We start from the raw sequence: 20,402 nt of genomic DNA, 5'->3' as shown, positions 1-20,402 counted from the left end.
CAGCCCAGTAGTCTTTTCCGGAAAAGCGCATCTACATTGGCCACAGACGCTTTTCTGGAAAAAGGGGTTTTCCGGAAAAGCAGCCTGCCAATGTAGATGCTCCTTTTCCGGAAAAACTGAAAACGCAATAGTATTCCGTTTTAAGCAGTTCCGGAAATTCATGCCAGTGTAGACACAGCCTGCCAGCAGATTGATGGGAATGAGTTTTTTCTCATCTATTCAACAGTGGTGAAGCCACATCTGAAGTACTGCATCCTGGTTTGGGTAGGAAAGGATGTGAGAAAATTAGAGAGTCCAGTGGAAGGCAACAAAAATGATTGAGGACTGTGGCACATAATTTATGAGGAGAGGCTGAGGGGACTGGGCTTATTTAGTCTTCTGAAGAGATAAATGAGAGAGGATTTGATAGCAGTTTTCAACCACCTGACAAGGGTTCCAAAGAGGATGGAGCTAGGCTGTTCTAAGTGGAGGCAGATGACAGAACAAGGAGTAAAGTTTCAAAATGCAGTGTGGGTGGTCTAAGATGGATATTAGGAAAAACTATTTCACTAGGAGGGTGGTAATGCACTGGAATGGGTTAGCTAGGGAAATGGTTGAATCTCCATCCTTAGAGGTATCTAAGGCTAAGTTTGACAAAGGCCTGGCTGGGGTGATTTAGTTGGGGTTGATCGTGCTTTGAGCAAGGGATTGGACTAGATGACCTCCTGAGGTCTCTTCCAAACCTGCTCTTCTATAATTCTATCCTCACATTAGGAGCTCAAATTCAGCTGACTATCCACAATGACCTCCCTCCCCACTGTCTTCATTGTCACTGCTTCCCAGAACAGAATCCACCATCCTGTAAGTATGGCCAACTTTCTTTCCTACTGATTATATACCCTTACATTTAGCCATAATAAAATGCATATTGTTTGCTTTTGCCCAGTTTACCAACTGATCCAAACTCCTGAATTTGGTGTGTTTTTGTTTCCCATTACCCTCGTTTTGTGTTATCTGCAAACTTTACCAGTGATTAAAAAAATAAACAAGGAATCAATGACATAGAAGGGAAAACAAAGCTGCATAGGACAAAGAACTGAGCACTTGCTTGAGTAAGATTTTGTTTACAGCTATGTTCTGATATTTACAAATGTGCTAGCTTTTAATCATTTTAATATATATCATGTTTTCCTGGTTTTTAATCAAAATATCAAATACCTTAGATTTCTGAACATATATTATATCAATATCACTTATCTACCAAACTCGCAATCTCATCTAAGAAAGATATCCTGTCAAAATAACTCGATCTATTTTCCATAGACCCATGTAATTTGCATTTATTACATTACCCGCCTTTAATTCTTTAATCTAATCCATATCAGCCACTATCTTTCCCAGGATTAACATCAGACTGACAGGACTACAATTACCCAGGTCTTCTCATTTTCCTCTTTTAGAAATTGGCAATTGATACCTTTCTTTCAGTTTTCTGGAACTTCCCTAGTGTTCCAATAATTATTAAAAATCACCATTAATGGTTCAGAGTATTCCTTAGCCATCTGTTTCTAAAAGTCTTGGATGCATGTTATCTGGTCCTGCTGACTGAAAAATGTCCATCTTTGGGATGTGAAACAGAAGCTGATACAGAGATACAAATGGACTGGAAAGTGTAATTATACTTTGAAACTATATAATCTGTTTTTTCCTAAATACACTTCTTCCTCTTCTGAATTATTTTTGATTATTGGTCCATCTTTACTTTATATGTTTGGCATAATAAGTTGCTCACACTGAACACATAGGTGTCAGTTTATTAGGCTTGTGTGTTAGTACCCTCCTTTACAATTGTGAAAGCTGGAGAAGAGACTGAACAGTTTCCACTTTTCTGTCTTAGAAAAATCCTTGGAGTTACTTGAGACCAATGGATCACCAATAATGAGAATCAGACTATAGTCTAAGCAGGCTATACTGCTGGATGTTGCTGGCTGGGACCTGTGGAGCATATGTGTCAAGATCATCTGCTAAAGGCATTTCTCTATGACCAACTTTAAACCACCTGTGACATAGAGGAAGGCCAAAGTTCTGATAAAGTAGCACGATCTCAAGAATTTCAGCATTCCCACTGAAAAATGGGAGCATTTTGCCCATATTTACTCCATTTGGAGAAACCAGGTTAAGACTGGTGCAGGCATTGTGAACAGCTATCAATCACCAGCCCCGGTTGAGGCTCATAGGAGGACCAGAATGCATTATGGCAATTTGATTTATTACATAGAGATGTAGTGCACATATGCATCTTTCTTTTGTACCAGTTCTATCTCAGCCCCAGAAGTTGGGGGGTATTGATCCACGTCTGTATATTTAATTCATCAGCAGGCGCTCCTAGGTCAACAGATTGAATAAACAGTTTTAATATGTATGAAAAAAATCTCTGACAGTCCCACTATCTGCTGCACCTTTTAAAATCCACAATGCCATTTCAGTGGATGGAGAGGACACTACCTGCACCACAGTGGATTTTCATAAGAGATTGGGATGCTTTAGAGTGAGACCAGGAGTTTTGCACTAGCTTCACATAGGATATATCTGGTCTCTGTGCAGCATGTTTTGTGGCAGGGAAAAAGGTAAGCAGGATGGGCCAGGGAAAAAAGAGCAGGTGAGAGGCTATGGATCTTCCACTATGCTTATCCACTAACTAATGGCTTTTGTAGATTGGGTCCACAGAAGCCACTGGAGCTGTAGGGATGCACCAGCATTGACAACATGAAGTGGAACTCACCTTTTGCAGATCCCCTATGTGGCAAGTCTGTTTACTTGGTCCTCGCAATAGGGGAAAAGAGTAAAACTTGTTGCCCGGAACGCTAATTCTGAACATCCAAGTAAGGACAGCGCAGTGGCACAGTCTGTAGTGATACTATGTTCATTAATATCAATGAGAGTTACTTGGTTTATCCCCCTCACCTTTGAAAAGGTTGGGATAGGCACCAGTGTGAAAATTGGAAGACTGAAATGAGATTTGTAGACACTTCCAAGAGAGAAAGTCCTTATTATGGCTTTATTGAGATAAGGAACAGCATGAATCTAAGTCTGATCAAGCAATTGGACAAGGAGAGAATGCAAAGCACTGTGGCAGTTTTAGAAGCTTCAGGGGGTAGCCGAGTTAGTCTGTTACAGGAAAAAAGCCAACAAATGTTCTGGTAGCACTTTATAGACTAACATAACATGTAGATGGTTCATGAGCTTTCGTGGGCACAGCCCACTTCTTCAGATGACCAGAGTTATCCTAAACACATAACTCTGGTCATCTGAAGAAGTGGGCTGTGCCCACGAAAGCTCATGATACCATCTACATGTTTTGTTAGTCTATAAAGTGCTACCAGAACATTTGTTGTTTTTTTTTCCTGTGGCATTTTTGTTAGTGTGATGACATAGAATCATAGAACACTAGAACTGGAAGGGACCTTGAGAGGTCATCAAGTCCAGTCCGCTGCCATCATGGCAGGATCCAGTACCATCTAGAACATTACTGATCGATGTCTATATAACCTGCTCTTAAATATCTCCAGAGATGGAGATTCCATAACATCCATAGGCAACTTATTTCATTTTATTGCCTTTCTAGTATTTGACAAATCTTTTTTTTTTCCTTTATGGGAAAAAATGAAAACATTTTAGCATCTATTGAGACAAGATTGGATGACTGACTAAAATCACTTGGGGTACGTCTACACTACAGCGCTAGTTCAAACTAACTTAGTTCGAATTAGTTAATTCGAACTAAGCTAGTTCGAACTAACGCATCTAGAACTAAAAACTAGTTCGAACTAGCGTTTTGCTAGTTCAAACTAGCAAGTCTACATTGAGTGGACTCTGAACAGGGCTTAAGGATGGCCGGAAGCAGTGCCGGCAGGGCATAAAAGGAGGACTTAGAGCATGGAGATGCTGTCTCAGGCTAGCCGAGGGCTGTGCTTAAAGGGTCCCAACCCCCACCCCGGACACACAGTTCTAAGGGGTGCCCCGCTTGCAAAGAAGTTCTGGCTTGGAGTGCCCTGAGTGCCCACACTGGGCACATTACAGCACTCGGCCATCAGCCCGGCTGCACTTGCCGCAGGCTGCCATCTGGGGAGAGGGAGTAATTGGGGGGCTGCAGGAGAGCTTCCACCCCCAGAAGCCCGCAGAGCCAGCCCAGTCCTCCCCATCGGGGGCTCGTACCTCATTCCTCCCTCACCTAATTCCACTTACCCTTCCCTAGCCCCCCTTCTTATTGATGTACAAAATAAAGATAACGTTTCTTCCAACATTGACTCTGTCTTTATTGAAAAAAACTGGGGGAGACTGGGAAAAGGAGGTGGGAGAGGGGAAGAGAAAGGCTGGGAGAGGGGAGGGCAACTAACATGATCAGGGGTTGGGAACAGGTCCCCGATGAAGAAAGGCTACAGAGACTGGGACTGTTCAGCTTAGAAAAGAGGAGACGGAGGGGGGACAGGATAGAGGTCTCTAAAAGCAGGGGTTGGGTGGAGAGGGTGCATTCAGAAAAGTTCTTCCTGAGTTCCCATAAAGAAGGACTAGAGGACACCAAAGGAAAGGAATGGGTAGCAGACTTCAAACTAGTAAGAGAAAGTTGTTGTTCACAAAGCAAATAGTTAACCTGTGGAACTCCTTGCTGCAGGAGGCTGTGAAGGCTAGAACTAGAACAGAGTTTAAAGGGAAGTGAGATAAAGCAATGGAGGTTGGGTCCATGGAGTCCTATTAGCCAGAGGATAGGAGTGGTGTCCCTGCCCAAAGTTTGTGGAAGGCTGGAGAGAGATGGCACGAGACAAATGGCTTGGTCACTGTCTTCGGTCCATCCCCTCCAGGGTCCCTAGGGTTGGCCGCTGTCGGCAGACAGGCTACTGGGCTAGATGGACCTTTGGTCTGACCCAGGACGGCCATTATAAGCTCAGGGCTCAGGGTCGGGGGTCTCAGTGGACCCCCTTGATTTTCATGCACACCTGGTCCTGGGTGGCCAGGCTGACAGCTCTCCTGCCCTAGACGGCCACTTTCCTGTGCCTAGTGCGGAGATCGTGGACGAGGTCCACGATGTCCGCACTAGCCCAGGAAGGTGCCCGCCTCTTGCGGTCCAGGGCAAGCTCCCGGGAGCCGCCAGCCTGGTCCCGGCAAGAGGGGGTGGGCTGGGGGGCATCGGGTGGGTGGCTCTGTGCCGTGCCAGGTGCAGGGTCTGCTAGCTGGGTGCTGGCAGGCTTGCACCTGGCACGGGCACCGTAGCCAGCCCGTGCCCCTTTAAGGGGTCCGGGGCCGGGAGGGGGGCATAGAGTTTCCCTGGTGTTGGCCAGAGTGGCCACCAGGGAAACCTGGGGAGGGCTAGCCTCCCACTAGTTCGAACTAAAGGGCTACACAGCCCTTAGTTCGAACTAGCTAGTTCGAACTAGGCGTTAGTCCTCGTAAAATGAGGTTTACCTAGTTCGAACTAAGCGCTCCGCTAGTTCGATTCAAATTCGAACTAGCGGAGCGCTAGTTTAGCACCTATTAAAGTTAGTTCGAACGAACGTCCGTTAGTTCGAACTAACTTTGTAGTGTAGACATACCCTTGGTGAGGTTCTATAGCCTCTGTTATTCAAGAAATAAATTATATAATCAAAATGGTTCCTTCTGGCCTTAATAAAATGTATTAATTTGTCCAATTAACCTTTTTTTACATTCATGTTTACATTCATGTTTGATGAGGCTGCTCGGATTCCCTTGATTCTAGGAAGCAATCCTAGTTGTTTTATATCAAAGCCAGAAGACAAGAAATAAAATTCTTCACTTGAATTCAAAGGGAATTGTTTCGGGTGTGTGTGTGATTTTTACTTCAGGCCAATGCCTATTGAAAATATGCTAATAAATACTGATAGTCATGTTCTCCACATCCCCAGTGGACTACTCAATATTAGTGAAAATAAAGGACAAAACTTAAAATTGTGGGTATATTGAGAGCCCTATGAAGGGCTAAGTGGACAAACTCCCACAAAGAAATGGATGAGTCAAATGAAATTAAGTCTTTGATCTTGTTTATGATATCTACGACCTTGAACCAGAAGTTTAATGCGAGTGGACAAATATATTAAAAATGGATAAATGTACCAGGCTTCTTTCCAGCATTTATCATAAATGCAATAATATATATAATGGAGTCATGTGCATCCTCATAATCCATTTCACCAGAGTTACTGTATTGTTCCTAAACTAGACTTTGCAAGATACTATGTAGACAAAATATCACACAAAAATATATCTAAGTATATAAGACTTACTGCCTCAGCTCTGATTAAGATGCTTTGACCTAAGGCCCTGAATATCATACATATTCTATACTTTATGCGTGTGAGTGGACACAGAAACCTACATACCTTAGTTATTCTTAGCCAGGAATGAATGGCTATGTTGTCTGGGGAAAGTGCTGCTAGTTTAGCACTATAAAGTGATATTGTTCACTGTGGTTTTTATGTGTTTTGGGGGTAGATTTATCATCAACATGTATATTGTGTGCACATGACACACACAGCTGGGTAAATGCCCAAACTCTGTATTTCCAAATTTCTTTGTCTTTAAATCTGTAATTCAGACATTGAGTGTAAAATGGAGAATTTTATTTTGTTGCTGTTGTAAGATTAGCGGTCTAAGTTTAAACTCCTCTGTGTAGCATCATGGAGCAATGTTTCCAGTCAGCTGGTTTATTGTTTTTAGTGTTTTGCCGAGTTGGGGTTTTTTTTTTTTTGAGCTTCCAGAAATTCTTACAGCGCTCAAGCTGTTTGTAGTAGTTAATAGTGAAGTTTATTTAGATAAAAGCTCACTTTCATTAGGCAAACTATGGTAAATAAGAAGGCGCAAGTAATGTCCACATGGCACCCTAAGCTCGAAATAAGCTATGCAATTTGATAATGTTTCAGAGATGCTGAAATAGCATGCCCCTTATTTCAAAAATATTTCGAAGTAACAGGCAGGTTGTTATTCCAGTATTCCAAAATAAGGTGCACAGTGTAGATGTACCCCAAGAAAATACCCTTCTTTGTGGCTCTAGATTTTTCAACATTGCCAGACTTTACTAATTCAGTCAGCTTTGTCAGTCAACTAACAATAGCACTTTATGGATATGGATTGGATTTGTGTCCATTTTTATGCTTCTAAAGCTTCAATAAGTGAGAACTAATTCAAGTTATCTCAAACTAGCTGCTTCTCTGTCCTAAAAGTGATTGTTACACATCTCATACGTGAGAAAACCATCTCTGTGTTTAATAAAAAAGGAATCAAATGCATAAGGATTCCAAGCATGCATTACCTACTGTATGACATAGTCATATGGCTAGGTACCATCAACTCCTTTTTGGCTTGTTTCTGTGAAAATCCTGTAACTAGTGCAATCAAGGATAATTGTTGCACCATTTGCTTATGTTTAAGCCATATGCAAGAGTTTGGAGCTTATTAAGCATTGCAATTTATCCTGATTGCTACCAAGTAATCCTTTGCAGACTTTTAAATCAAAACTGTGGCTGAATTTCCACAGCATGATTGTCATGTTTTTCAAAGTTTTCTAACTAAAACTTTATGAGTATGCAATTAAACAGAAAGCAGTTTTCCTGCACTGGATAGTAAGTAAACTGTGGAGGCTCAGCAAAAACTAGACTCTTTTCTGTTTGCTTTTGCTTTAAAAAAAAAGGTAGGTTGTTTTGGGCTTTTCAAACTGTTTACAGTAAATCCTTGCTTACTGTTGTAGTTCTGTTCCTGGAAAAAATGCTACCTTGGATTAGTTTAACAACATTTCACTTAATTTCCCTGTAGGAATTAATGTAAATGGGGGGAGGGGGAGATTAGGTTCTATGTAATTTTTCACCCAAAAAAGACATTATATACAAATACATCATGAGTTTTAAATGGTAAAGGTTGGCTGAGGCAGAGGAATAGCAGTCAGGAGGCAAGGGCATGCCCTACTGTGCTTGCCCAGCACTCCTGGAATGCCGAGCAGGCAGAGTGGGGTAAACTCCTGACACTGCTCCCTGGCCAGAACACTGGACACGTGGTGCAGGCAATCCAAATGACTTTATAACAGCAACCTAATAATGAAACAATATTAACAGGGATGACTTTAAATGAGGATATTTAAACAATTTTAACAGGGGGACTTTAAAAAACCCCAAATTGTCTGGTAGCACTTTATAGACTAACAAAATGTGTAGATGGTATCATGAGCTTTCGTGGGCATAGCCCACTTCTTTAGATGACCAGAGTTTTTTAAAAAAAGCGGCGAGGAGTCCTGTGGCACCTTATAGACTAACTGAAGTGTAGGAGCATAAGCTTTCGTGGGCAAAGACCCACTTCATCAGATGCATGTAGTGGAAATTTCCAGAGGCAGGTATAAATATGCAGGCCAGGATCAGGCTGGAGATGACGAGGTGGATCCAATGAAGGAGGATGAGGCCCACTTCTAGCAGCTGATCTGGAGGTATGAATTCCAAGAGAGCAGAAGCTGCTTTTGTAGTTAGCAAGCCATTCACAGTCTTTGTTTAATCTAGAGTTGATTGTGTCAAACTTGAAGATGAACTGTAGCTCAGCAGTTTCTCTTTGAAGTCTGGTCCTGACGTTTTTTTGCTGCAGGATGGCTACCTTTAGATCTGCAATTGTGTGTCCAGGAAGATTGAAGTGTTCCCCTACAGGTTTTTGTATGTTGCCATTCCTAATATCAGATTTGTGTCCGTTGATTCTTTTATGTAGGGACTGTCCAGTTTGGCCGATGTATATAGCAGTGGGGCATTGTTGGCACATGATGGCATATATTACGTTGGTAGATGTGCAGGAGAACGTACCAGTGACAGTATGGCTGATCTGGTTAGGTTCTGTGATGGTGTTGCTGGTGTATATATGTGGGCAGAGTTGGCACCGAGGTTTGTTGCAAGGATTGGTTCCTGAGTTCGAGTTATTATGGTGTGGTGTGTAGTTGCTGGTGAGAATATGCTTCAGGTTGGCGGGTTGTCTGTGGCCAAGGACCGGCCTACCTCCCAAGGCCTGTGAAAGCGAGGGATCATTGTCCAGGATGGGTTGTAGATCACTAATGATGCGTTGGAGAGGTTTTAGCTGGGGACTGTAGGTGATGGCCAGTGGTGTTCTGTTGGTTTCTTTCTTGGGCTTGTCCCGTAGCAGGCGGCTTCTGGGTATACGTCTGGCTCTGTCGATCTGTCTCCTCACTTCCTCGTGTTCGTATCACATCTTACAGAATGCTTGTTGAAGATCTTGTAGGTGTAGGTCTCTGTCTGGGGTTTTGGAGCATATGCGGTTGTACCTCAGTGCTTGGCTGTAAACAATGGATCGTCTGGTGTGTCCAGGATGGAAGCTGGAGGCATGCAGGTAAGTGTGTCTGAATCTGCAAAAGCGGCGAGGAGTCCTGTGGCACCTTATAGACTAACTGAAGTGTAGGAGCATAAGCATTCGTGGGCAAAGACCCACTTCGTCAGATGCATGTAGTGGAAATTTCCAGAGGCAGGTATAACACGGCTACCCCTCTGATACCAGAGTTTTTTAAGTTAATCCTGTACAGACTAACTCAGTTACCTCTAGAAGCTTTTAAATGAGAAGTTACTGTACACTACATTTGTCTGTGACCACCCCCGCATCATGGTTGACTCAACAGGATCAGCTAGACCTATTTGGCTAGATCTTCTAAACTATGCTGCAATTGTAGGCATGCTGGTGGATATTGCTAAAATGTTTATTTTAAAATAAAATTATATTTAGCCATCTGTGCTACAATTGATTTTTAAAAAAAAAGCCCCAAACCCATCAACCAAAAATATGCTTTCTGAAATAAGCCTCCCCACACTGAATAAAAAAATTATTCTAAGTTTATGGAGAATTTAAAGTTACATACAACTAAAGGAGCAGGAAAAGAAAACTACTTTAGATAACTTAGGGTATGTCTACACTTGCAGCCTAATTTGAAATAGGGCTGCAAATGTAGGCATCCGAAATTGCAAATCAAGCCCGGGATTTAAATATCCCACGCTTGATTTGCATCTTCCTGGCCGGGCGCCATTTTTGAAATTGACAAGACTGGAATAACTGCCCACATCTACACACGGCAGTGAAACGGCCGTTTGAAATAAAGCCCTATTTCGAACTACCCGTTAAACCTCACTGCAGGAGGAATAACAGGTAGTTCGAAATAGGGCTTTATTGCAAACGGCCGTTTCACTGCCACGTGTAGACTACATTTGTAGTCCTATTTCGAATTAGGCTGCAAGTGTAGACATACCCTTAGATTAGATCCTCTGATGTGTTTTCTGTAGAAGAGTTGAGACAAATTTATATAGTTCTTACTGGAGCTGCCACATTCAGGATTCTTTTTGGGCCATTTAGTAAACCTTATAGACCATGAAGGACCTGGTTTGAATTTTGACTCTGGTCACATGGAAAAAAACCAACACATTAGCCCATTCACTAGTTGAATAAATTGCTGCCAATTAGTAAAGTTAATTTTCATGTTGGGCTGCTATTTGGCAGACACACAAATTTCAAAACAAACAATAAATCATTTCAAAGTGCTCCATCAGATCTCAAATAGCCTTCCAAGCAATAAGGAAAGGAATACATGCATGATATATGGCCGGAGAGGCCAAACTTACTAACTCACCCCAACCCACATACAACAATCATCAGAATTTCAAGAGCCGACATGTACCTGCTAGGATGTGAGATTTTAGACCTGTGTGGAAGGGGGTTTGGAGGCTTCAACCCACACAGAAGGAGCCTCCCCAGGCTCAGGTCTTCAGCCCTATTTGGGCTGACTGTCCGAGTCCTAGCAGGCAAGCCCCATGGGGTTAAAGCCACTGGACTCCCCTCCCTGGTAGGCAGAACCCAGAGGTTGCCATAGGGAGGTCCCCATGGGGTCAGGTGCCCCCCATTTTTGCAAGGGTTTTCTGAACTCATTCCCATAGTGCTACCAGGCCCCCTCCCTACATGGCAGCTTCTGGAGATGGCAAACGGAGCTGCAGCATGGGGAAAGGCAGCAACAAACAAATAGGAGAGGCAGGGAGAACCTCTGCTTATTATGCTGCCTCTCTATGTGGAGCTAACACCTGGGAGCTGCAGGGAGAGGCTGCTGAGGGCAATGGGGATAGGTCATGCCTGGAAGTTGTTCATACCTCAACTATTGGGGACAAAATTTAAAGGTTGCACCCCAATTTGAGCAGGCACCAATTGTTTCAGGAGAAGGCCCTAGCTACAGCCCTCCACTGCAGGAGAGAAACTCCAAGTTTCCTTCCCTCTGCATCTGGTTAATAGAGGGGGCTCTCTCAGCCTTACTTTCTAGTAAAAGAGCCACATGCAGTTCACAAGCCGCAGTTTAGCCATTCCCCTTACCAGGAATGTCTCTTCTTTCTCTCTCCTCCTGAAATAAGAATGTGAACTATTAGACCGCTAAAGATAAAACCCAGAACTGTAGAAATTAGAGATGGTGAAGGCTGTTGTGTCTATCTCCATGACAATGTGGGATTTCACAAGAGCATTGCCTTTGTATGCAGCAGTAGCCACTCAGACAAGAGAAACTGATTTCTTAATTGTGAGCTTGATGGAGATATGAAGGAATCTGTGGATGTATGTGGGGAGGGGGTTGCAGTGAGTATTCAAGAGTTTGGTCATGAGGGTCCATATCATGGATGAATTAACTTCAGGCAACTCTAAATATAGCATGTGTTCACACACCAGAATAAAACGTATTCTTAAAATAAACAAGTCAGACCACCCGTGCCTCTCTCCCTCTTCTTTGCCTTAAGTTTCCCTACTTACTACAAGTCACATTGACAGCAATGTTGTTGCCTTTGAGTAAAATCCTGCTGTTCTCATTCATTATTCAAGGCTTCACTGGCAGCATTGGCAGAATAAACACTGAGCAAAGACAACAGGATACGGCTCAGAGAAAATGTATGGTCCAATGACTGGACACAAATGATCTGCAATCTTCCCAGGTCTGCTACTGACTACACAAGCTAGGGCCAATCACTTCCCCTTCTGTCTCACCTTTTTTTCTATTTAGATTGTAAGCTCTTTGGGGACTTCTTATTCATGATTTTTCACTGTGGTAGTGTCTAGAAGTCCAAGTCATGGTCTATGGCCCCATTGTGATAAGCTCTTTGTATATATAAGAGAAAGATATCCTTTCCACAGAGTCTCTTATTATGTTTTTGCACAATGTCTATCACAAGGGGATCCTGATCTCAGTTGAAGCCTCTCTGTGCAACTGTATTACAACAACTAATAATTACTGGCATGGAGAATTTCAACCCACATGGCTTAATTTTGGCAGAGTGGAAGACAACTGAAAACAGGTCCTAGGAGTCACTGCTGGCACTGCATATATATGCTATTTGCAATATGTGTGTGTGTGTGTGTGTGTGTGTGTGTGTGTGTGTGTGTGCGGGGGAGGGGGTGAATGTTGATTAATGAGTGCAGGCAAATGGCACTGAGTTACACTGAAATTAAAAAAGCATTTGCACAGTTAAGTATACTTGCTTTCATAAGGGAAATGCAAAAGGGAAAGTGATCATTTTCCTTCATTTCTTAATCACCTAGATCAGATTTCAAGCCATCATCTGCAAACAGTGAATGGAGAAATGAGGAAACAATCAGATGAAGACTATCATGAATATCTTGCAATGTCAAATTGTAATTCTTTTTGCATTTTTTTTCAAAGTTTTCATTGTATATATGTACCTAGTGATCAATAACTCCAAATTTCTTAGTGTGAATGAATTGTTAGTTACACTAAATCTACACCAACGTATCCCAAGGAAATCAATACAGTGGTCTGGTCCTCTCATTCCTTCGGTAGATGTTTGCTCATTTCTGTATCCAAGGATAATTAAACTGAATGAAGGTCTTTTCTGGTGAGAGTCAGTGTAAAGCATCGAAGTTTCCCATCATGTGTAAACAGTGCTATATTATTTATAAACTGATCTGACAAATTTAATTGACTGGAAAGCACTTGATCTGATTTAAGGGCCTCTATGAGGAAGAGGATAATGCTTTTCATGATTTCTTGATCCTTTTTTTCTTCTGAAAAAAGTCAGTGAAGAAAAAGTTATAATTCTAATTGCACTGAAAGAAACTTTAAAGATGTCTCTGTCATAACTATGAAATAGCTGGTTAACTAGTAAATCCTGATTTGAACCTGAATTAGAGAACTTATTTGAGAAAAGTGTCTGCTCTGTAGTTTTCAAATCACTTTCTGAAGTCATAATCTAAGGAATATTAAGATGGGTTATACAAATATGTGAGACTTGAAAACAATTGAGTTTTACTAAGATCCTATGAGCCCACTAGAAAGAGGACCTAATGCAACAGGATGGTTAGTGCTGCTAAATGTCACTTCAGAGATGAGTGAAAATATCTTAGTCCCCATAATTGTTGAAAGGTGTTGGAAAAATAAAAACAGTAGTAATGAAAACATCTAAAGTTGATGCAAAATCACAGGTAGATGTTTCTAGAGTGAAGATGGTCATATAATATAGAAAACTACAAAACATCGATAACCTCCCTGATAACGCCATCCTTGCTACCATGGATGTAGAATCTCTATACACCAACATCCCACATGAAGACGGATTACAAGCAATTAGAAACACTATCCCAGAGAATACCACTGCCAATCTGGTAGCAGACCTATGTAACTTTGTTCTCACCCACAGTTATTTCTGATTTGGGGACAACTTATACCTCCAGATCAGCAGCACAGCCATGGGTACCCGCATGGCCCCACAGTATGCTAACATCTTTATGGCTGACTTAGGACAACGATTCCTCAGATCCTGTCCCCTTTTACCCCTTCTCTACTTATGCTACATCGATGACATCTTTATGATCTTGACCCATGGCCAAGAAACACTGGATGCATTCCACAGAGACTTTAACAACCTACACCCCACCACCATTCTACATGAGAGATCCATTTCCTGGTCACCACAGTACAAATCACCAATGGAAAATTAGACACCACTCTCTACAGAAAACCCACTGACTCCTACAGTTACCTACATGCCTCCAGCTCCCATCCAGGATATACCATACGATCCATCGTCTATAGCCAAGCCCTTAGATACAATCGCATCTTCTCTAATCCCACTAACAGAGACCAGAAACTTCAGGATCTCTACCAAGCATTTATAAACCTCAATTACCCACCCAGAGAAATTAAAAAAACAAATTGAAAGAGCCAGACGAATACCCAGAAACCATCTACTTCAAGACAGACCCAAGAAAACCAACAATAGAACACCACTTGTCATCACCCATAGCCCCCAACTTAAACTCGTCCAATGCATTATCAATAAACTACAACCTATACTGGAACAGGATACTACCCTCCGAGAGGCTCTGGGAGACAGACCCATAGTCTCCTATAGACAACCACCTAACCTCAGGATGATTCTTACCAACAACCACAGGACATACCACACTAATACCAACCCTGGAACTTTCCCTTGCAACAAACCCCATTGCCAGCTTTGTCCACATGTTTACTCTGCTGACACTATGATTGGACCTAACCATGCCAGTTACAAGATCAAGAACACATATTCCTGTTCATCCAGAAATATAATTTATGCCATCATGTGACTGAAGTGTCCGTCTGCTATGTATATTGGACAAACTTCTCAGACACTTTGCCAAAGAATCAATGCACATAAAACAGAAATCAGACTCTTTTACAGAGAGAAAACTGTTGCTTGCCATTTTAACCAGACTGACCATTCTCTCAATGACCTTAAAACATGCATATTGCTTCAAAGAGATTTTAACTTCAGACTTCAAAGAGAAGGCTCAGAACTGTCATTCATGCTTAAATTTGACACTTTATGTATGGGTCTGAACAAAGATGCTAATTATCTCACCCATTACAAAGATAGCTTCCTCAATTATCACCCCTAATATCATTACCTCACAGACACTAACCTTCCTCTCTTCCCTTCCCCTCCCCTCTGTTCTAAAATCTGATTTGTCAATTTTATATATGTTCGGGTTTTTTTGATTGTATCACTTTGGTATATATGGTTGTGCCAATTTTCTTCCACAAATTGATCTGAGGAAGTAGGTCTGGCCCACAAAAACTCATCACCTGATAAATCATCTTGTTAGTCTTTAAAGTGCTGCATAGTCCTGTCTTTTGTTTCAGCTAGACCAGACTAACATGGCTGCATCTCTATCACTATCTTTTAGGAGGATACCTACCTTAAATCAAATTTATCCATGGGCTGATGTTCAATAAACAAGCATATCATCCATGGGAAAATTATCCTCCTGCAGACATTCATGAAAGGGTGTATAGGGGCATGGTGATGGACTTGCTTAACACATAGTGTATGTCTATACTACCCTCCTAGTTCGAACTAGGAGGGTAATGTATGCATACCACACTTGCTAATGAAGCCCGGGATTTGAATTTCCTGGGCTTCATTAGCATAAGCGGGGAGCCGCCATTTTTAAATCCCCGCTGCTTCGAACCCCGTGCAGCGCGGCTACATGGGGCTCGAACTAGGTAGTTCGGACTAGGGTGCCTATTCCGAACTACCGGTACTCCTCGTTTCACGAGGAGTAACGGTAGTTCGGAATAGGCACCTACTTCCTCAGATTTAAAAATGGCGGCTCCCCGCTGATGCTAATGAAGCCCGGGAAATTCAAATCCCGGGCTTCATTAGCAAGTGCGGTATGCATACATTACCCCGCTAGTTCGAACTAGCGGGGTAGTGTAGACATACCCATACTCTGGTCTTTTTCTTTTTTTATTAAAAGACAAGGTCTTGTCAAATGTAATATATGTGCACCTGAATAAAAAAGTACACTGGATCTTTAACACCAAGAACATAAGAGAACAGATGTTTATAGAAATTTTGAATAAAAATTGTAAAATTTCTACATTTGTCCAACTGATCTACACATTCTGCACCTGTTTCTCATATGGAGCTTCCAATGACATTGATGGAAATTCTGTATATAGTAAGAGTGTATATCCAATAAAGATGAATTGGAGCATGCGTTAGAATGTAGGACGATTTTTCCCCACAGTTGTGGAAGACGAGAGATCGCTCTTGCTGTTTCAAGCTCTGTGGGACACAGCAGTCAGTTCCATACAGTATATTAGTGTAAACATATTTTATTGTGTTGTTCTCAAACTGTGTGTTTATGTGCAAAGAACATGATTTACAGAATATTTATTTGTTGGCCACTTTATTACTTTAATAATGCAAATTTGAATTGTAATTAAGGTTTTGTAAATTTAATTGTAATAGCTTGCAGATTGGGTCAGAGCATACTTTGATACTGTAAAACTGTTTCAATAGACAATGAATCCATTTGTGCCTTTTCCTTATTAAAAAGCAGATGTGGTTCAGTCTTTATGAAATTTTCTTTACGTGTAAATTATGGGTGTGGGATTTAAAAAATTGCTGCTGGTGCATGCCAAATTTGGGCCTTGATTTATTATTTTATTATTGTGAAACAATAAACTGAAAACCAACAAAAATTAGAGATGTATGTCATCAAAAACTAAAGCATTCAAACATATTGCCAACATATATGTTTCATATTTAACCACAGCTGGGACTCACAGTTCGACTGTATTTCCAACACTGTTGCTGGGAGACCCTGGACAAGTTAGACTGCCTCCATTTCTCCGTCTGTAAAATGGGAATAATGATTCTGACCTCCTTTTGTAAAGCACTCTGAAATGAAAAACACTAATAAGAGCTAAATTTTTTACTCTTATTTTTATAATATACTGCCACCCATGAAGTGTTTGTATGGCATTATGGATTCCATATGTATGGTACTTCTGCAGCAATTTCATAGAAAATAAATCAGTATCCTTCCCACTAAAAATATACTCTTTCCACTTTCAATGGTTTTTTTCCCTTTTCTCCACTGTCCTTGAGCTGGTATTCTCTGTCCTTGGCAAAGTCAATTACTCTCCTTTGGAGCAGCTGGGATAAAGGAATGCTTTTGCTTCCTTTCCATTAATTTATTGCATACGGTGCATATTTTCTGACGTGCTTATTTTGGCTAGATCATCCACTTCAGAGAGAAAGAAAGAGAGAGTATTTTCACTTACTGTTCCTTCACTTTACTTCTTTTATAACACAGGATATTTCACAGGGTCCAACACTGCATGGTGCTGAGCACTCCCTGCTAAGTGTTGAGTGTTTGCAATTCCCATTGACATCAAATAAAATTGAGCAGTGGAAATACAGTTTGGGGGAATTTCATTGCTGGGACTGTACAACTTAAATCACATTTAAATACTAGAAAATGATTACAGTATCCTTATGAAAGAAGGGTATCAAAGAATCTTGTGACAGGTGGTCTTGCTTATTTTTTTCATCAGTAGCAGTCACATGCTCACTAGCTCTCAATGCTTAGACAAAGATTTCATCTTTTTTGCTCTGACCTAGCTTATTAAATATTATTGGAAGGGAACCAAAATCATGTTAGTTCCCATCATCTCAAATACATTAGTGATTCGGATACTGTGAATCCAGTTATACCTCTATTTTAGGGATGGGTCCTAACTATGTTAGTCATCCTTCAGGATGTTATGACTTCAGAATCTAAAATCTGAAACTCTAAGTCCTTGTTGCTTTTAGCTGTGTGAGACGCTGTTCTTTACATGTCTTTTCAGTAATGTAGAAAAGAACCCTTTTGTACTAATACTTAATTTTCATAGCAGTATAAAACACAAAGCAAAGAAGGTTGTTAAACCAATCAACCTGATAAGCTGCACCTGGGAAAGAGTCACAGAATGCAGGAGGAGTAACGGTAGTTTGAATTAGGAGCTTCAATTTGAACTACCTAGTCCGTGCCGCATGTAGCCACGGGCAGGTATTTAAATCCCGGGCTTCATTTGCAAGTTTGAATGCCTACATTAGCCACCCTAGTTCGAACTACGGTGGCAGTGTAGACATACCCTCAAGCTCCTATATCCTGAAGTCACTTTTGAAAATGGAATGTAGGTTCCTAAATGACTTAGGTGATTGTGAAACTTTACTCAAAAGCTTTGAAGGCTAGAGTCTGATACTGTTACATTGAGTAGCCACTTACTCAAGGGTAGCTCAAAGGATGAGATGAGTTGTTGAACAAATTAATATTCAATATGTCTGTAGATATCAGAAGCCAAGTTGGAAGTTTCAAAAGTGTTTGTGTTGAAGCTCAACGAGAAACTCAAGTTGACTGCTCTGAAAGCCCTATACTGTGTTTAACTACCTTCCTTCTGGAAATCCCATAGATTCCTTCCTTATTTAAAATACTTTTAAAATTAACTTTCATTCATAAGAACAGTCATACTGGGTCAGACCAAAGGTCCATCTAGCACAGTATCCTGTCTGCTGACAGTGTCCAATGCCAGATGCCCCCAAAGGGACTGAACACAACAGGTAATCATCATGTGATCCCTCTCCTGTCACCCATTCAAAATCTGAAACAAATTTCTTAACTCCATACACACCTTCCACTAAGGAGAATCATACATCCATATTGGTACATCTTTGTCCTTTATACAATCAAGAAAATCTAACAACACTTAAAAAAGTTCAGGCTTGGTTTGGTTTTAGTACACAGGTTCAGTATAGTTTTTATTTTACTCTAATGTTTTCATATCTCAAATCATAATTAGAGCCATGTGTGTGGGTTACACTGGACCAAAGTGATACATGTAATATCTCAACAGAGAACCAGAAACAAATTTCCTTGATTTGGGAGAGGGGTGGCTTGGACGCAGGGTTTGGATGTTAATTCTCATCTTATTCAATTTATAAGTCAAAATTCCCATGGATGTAAATGACTGTCTTAGTTCTGATATAATGTGCAGATTTTATGTTACCTTATCTTGAGGGAGAGGGATGTGAAGGGAAACAGTCATTCATTCAGGCAAAGAGCAGAGTGACAAAGCAGCTGGAGCATTTGTGTGTACAAGACTGTGTTGTCACTTTGCAGAAGACACTGTATTAACACACAGTAAAGACCCAGTTGAGGAAAGCACTTCAGCACATACTTATTAAAATGGTCCAGTGCTTTCCTGAACTGGGGTCTAAATCCTTCAGGCTTATATTTACCAAATTCCATGAAAGCTCAATTTAGACACCTCTCCAGATTCAAAGGGGATAAGGGAAGGAGGGAGAAAGAGGAGAGGAGTACAGGATGTATCCAATCAGCAGACGGTGGGGACTTATTGATTCTGGGTTAGTTAGTGTTTTGGAGTGATAGCACACCAGAGAAGTTTGGTAGAACCCAAACCCTGACTCTGGAGAGCCTGAAGAAGTAACTTCCACAAATTTCTTGGGAAAAAGGAAAGGAAAAAAGCTATGGAGCCAGTAGTCCTCAATACTCATACCTTCTCCCACTTTAATCTCCCCAACACTCCACCACTCTGCCAGGTTTGACTCCAATGAGGTAATGTTACCTTTATTTTGCTTCTAGATGAACATTTAGATAGTCTTTGAAGTCTGGAAGGGAATAGGAATACATCCGAGAGAATCACAGTTGGGGGCTGCTGGATGGGTTGAAAACTAAATGGTTTAATGTTCGGCCCTCAATTTTAAAGGAAGGAAGTTATGATGGAGAAATCTTTCCCAAAGTCTTGGGGCATTGACTTCTGGATTCTTGGATTGAGCCCAGGTCTATTCAAATGTCATCATTGATGTTTCCCCATCTACAGATGTGTTATAATATAATTTATACCTTTCCATATTTGCAAGGGAGAGGACAAAGAATATGACTGAGCCACTGGCTATCAAGTACAATGGATATGGCACTAGGGGAAATTCTTCTGTACTGTATACAAGGGCTGTGTCTAGACTGGCATGATTTTCTGGAAATGCTTTTAATGGAAAAGTTTTCCGTTAAAAGCATTTTCCACAAAAGCACTTTTTGCGGAAAAGCGTCCGTGCTGATCTAGATGCGCTTTTCCGCAAAAAAGCCCTGATCGCCATTTTTGCGATCAGGGCTTTTTTGCGGAAAACAAATCTGAACTGTCTACACTGGCCCTTTTGCGCAAAAGGACTTTTGCCTGAATGGGAGCAGCATAGTATTTCTGCAAGAAGCACTGATTTCTTACTGTAGGAAGTCAGTGCTTTTGCAGAAATTCAAGCGGCCAGTGTAGACAGCTGGCAAGTTTTTCCGGAAAAGCGTCTGATTTTCCGGAAAAACTGGCCAGTCTAGACACAGCCAAGATGTATAAAAAGTCAGCATAGACTTTTAGCTACAACTATATTTATTTTTCCTTTTCATGATTGTTTTCTAACCATAGTGAGGTTTTAAAGTTCTAAATATGAAATGTATTCCCTTTTTTGGTTGGTTGTTGGAAAGATATATTGTCTCTAAATTCAAGACATGGTTTTGCCTGGTTTTCT

The 20,402-nt window shown here is 41.2% G+C and overlaps 1 long non-coding RNA gene across 7 annotated transcripts in view; it reads left to right on the top strand.

Moving 5' to 3' along the window:
* LOC112547230 (uncharacterized) overlaps positions 1 to 15,370 on the top strand; it is a 218,742-nt gene extending 203,372 nt beyond the window's left edge. For 5 of the 7 annotated variants that reach the window (XR_012904119.1, XR_012904117.1, XR_012904120.1 and 2 more), the window contains 2 exons: positions 754 to 840; positions 12,580 to 15,370. This is a non-coding gene — a long non-coding RNA (uncharacterized LOC112547230). Of the gene's footprint in view, positions 1 to 753; positions 841 to 1,876; positions 3,164 to 12,579 lie in introns of those variants that run through there. The other 2 variants (XR_012904118.1, XR_012904116.1) reach the window with 1 other exon arrangement.
* The last annotated feature ends 5,032 nt before the right edge of the window (positions 15,371 to 20,402 follow it).

Source organism: Pelodiscus sinensis, chromosome 5, assembly GCF_049634645.1.
Source record: "Pelodiscus sinensis isolate JC-2024 chromosome 5, ASM4963464v1, whole genome shotgun sequence".
NCBI lineage: Eukaryota > Metazoa > Chordata > Testudines > Trionychidae > Pelodiscus > Pelodiscus sinensis.
This window is presented reverse-complemented; position numbering and strand designations above follow the sequence as displayed.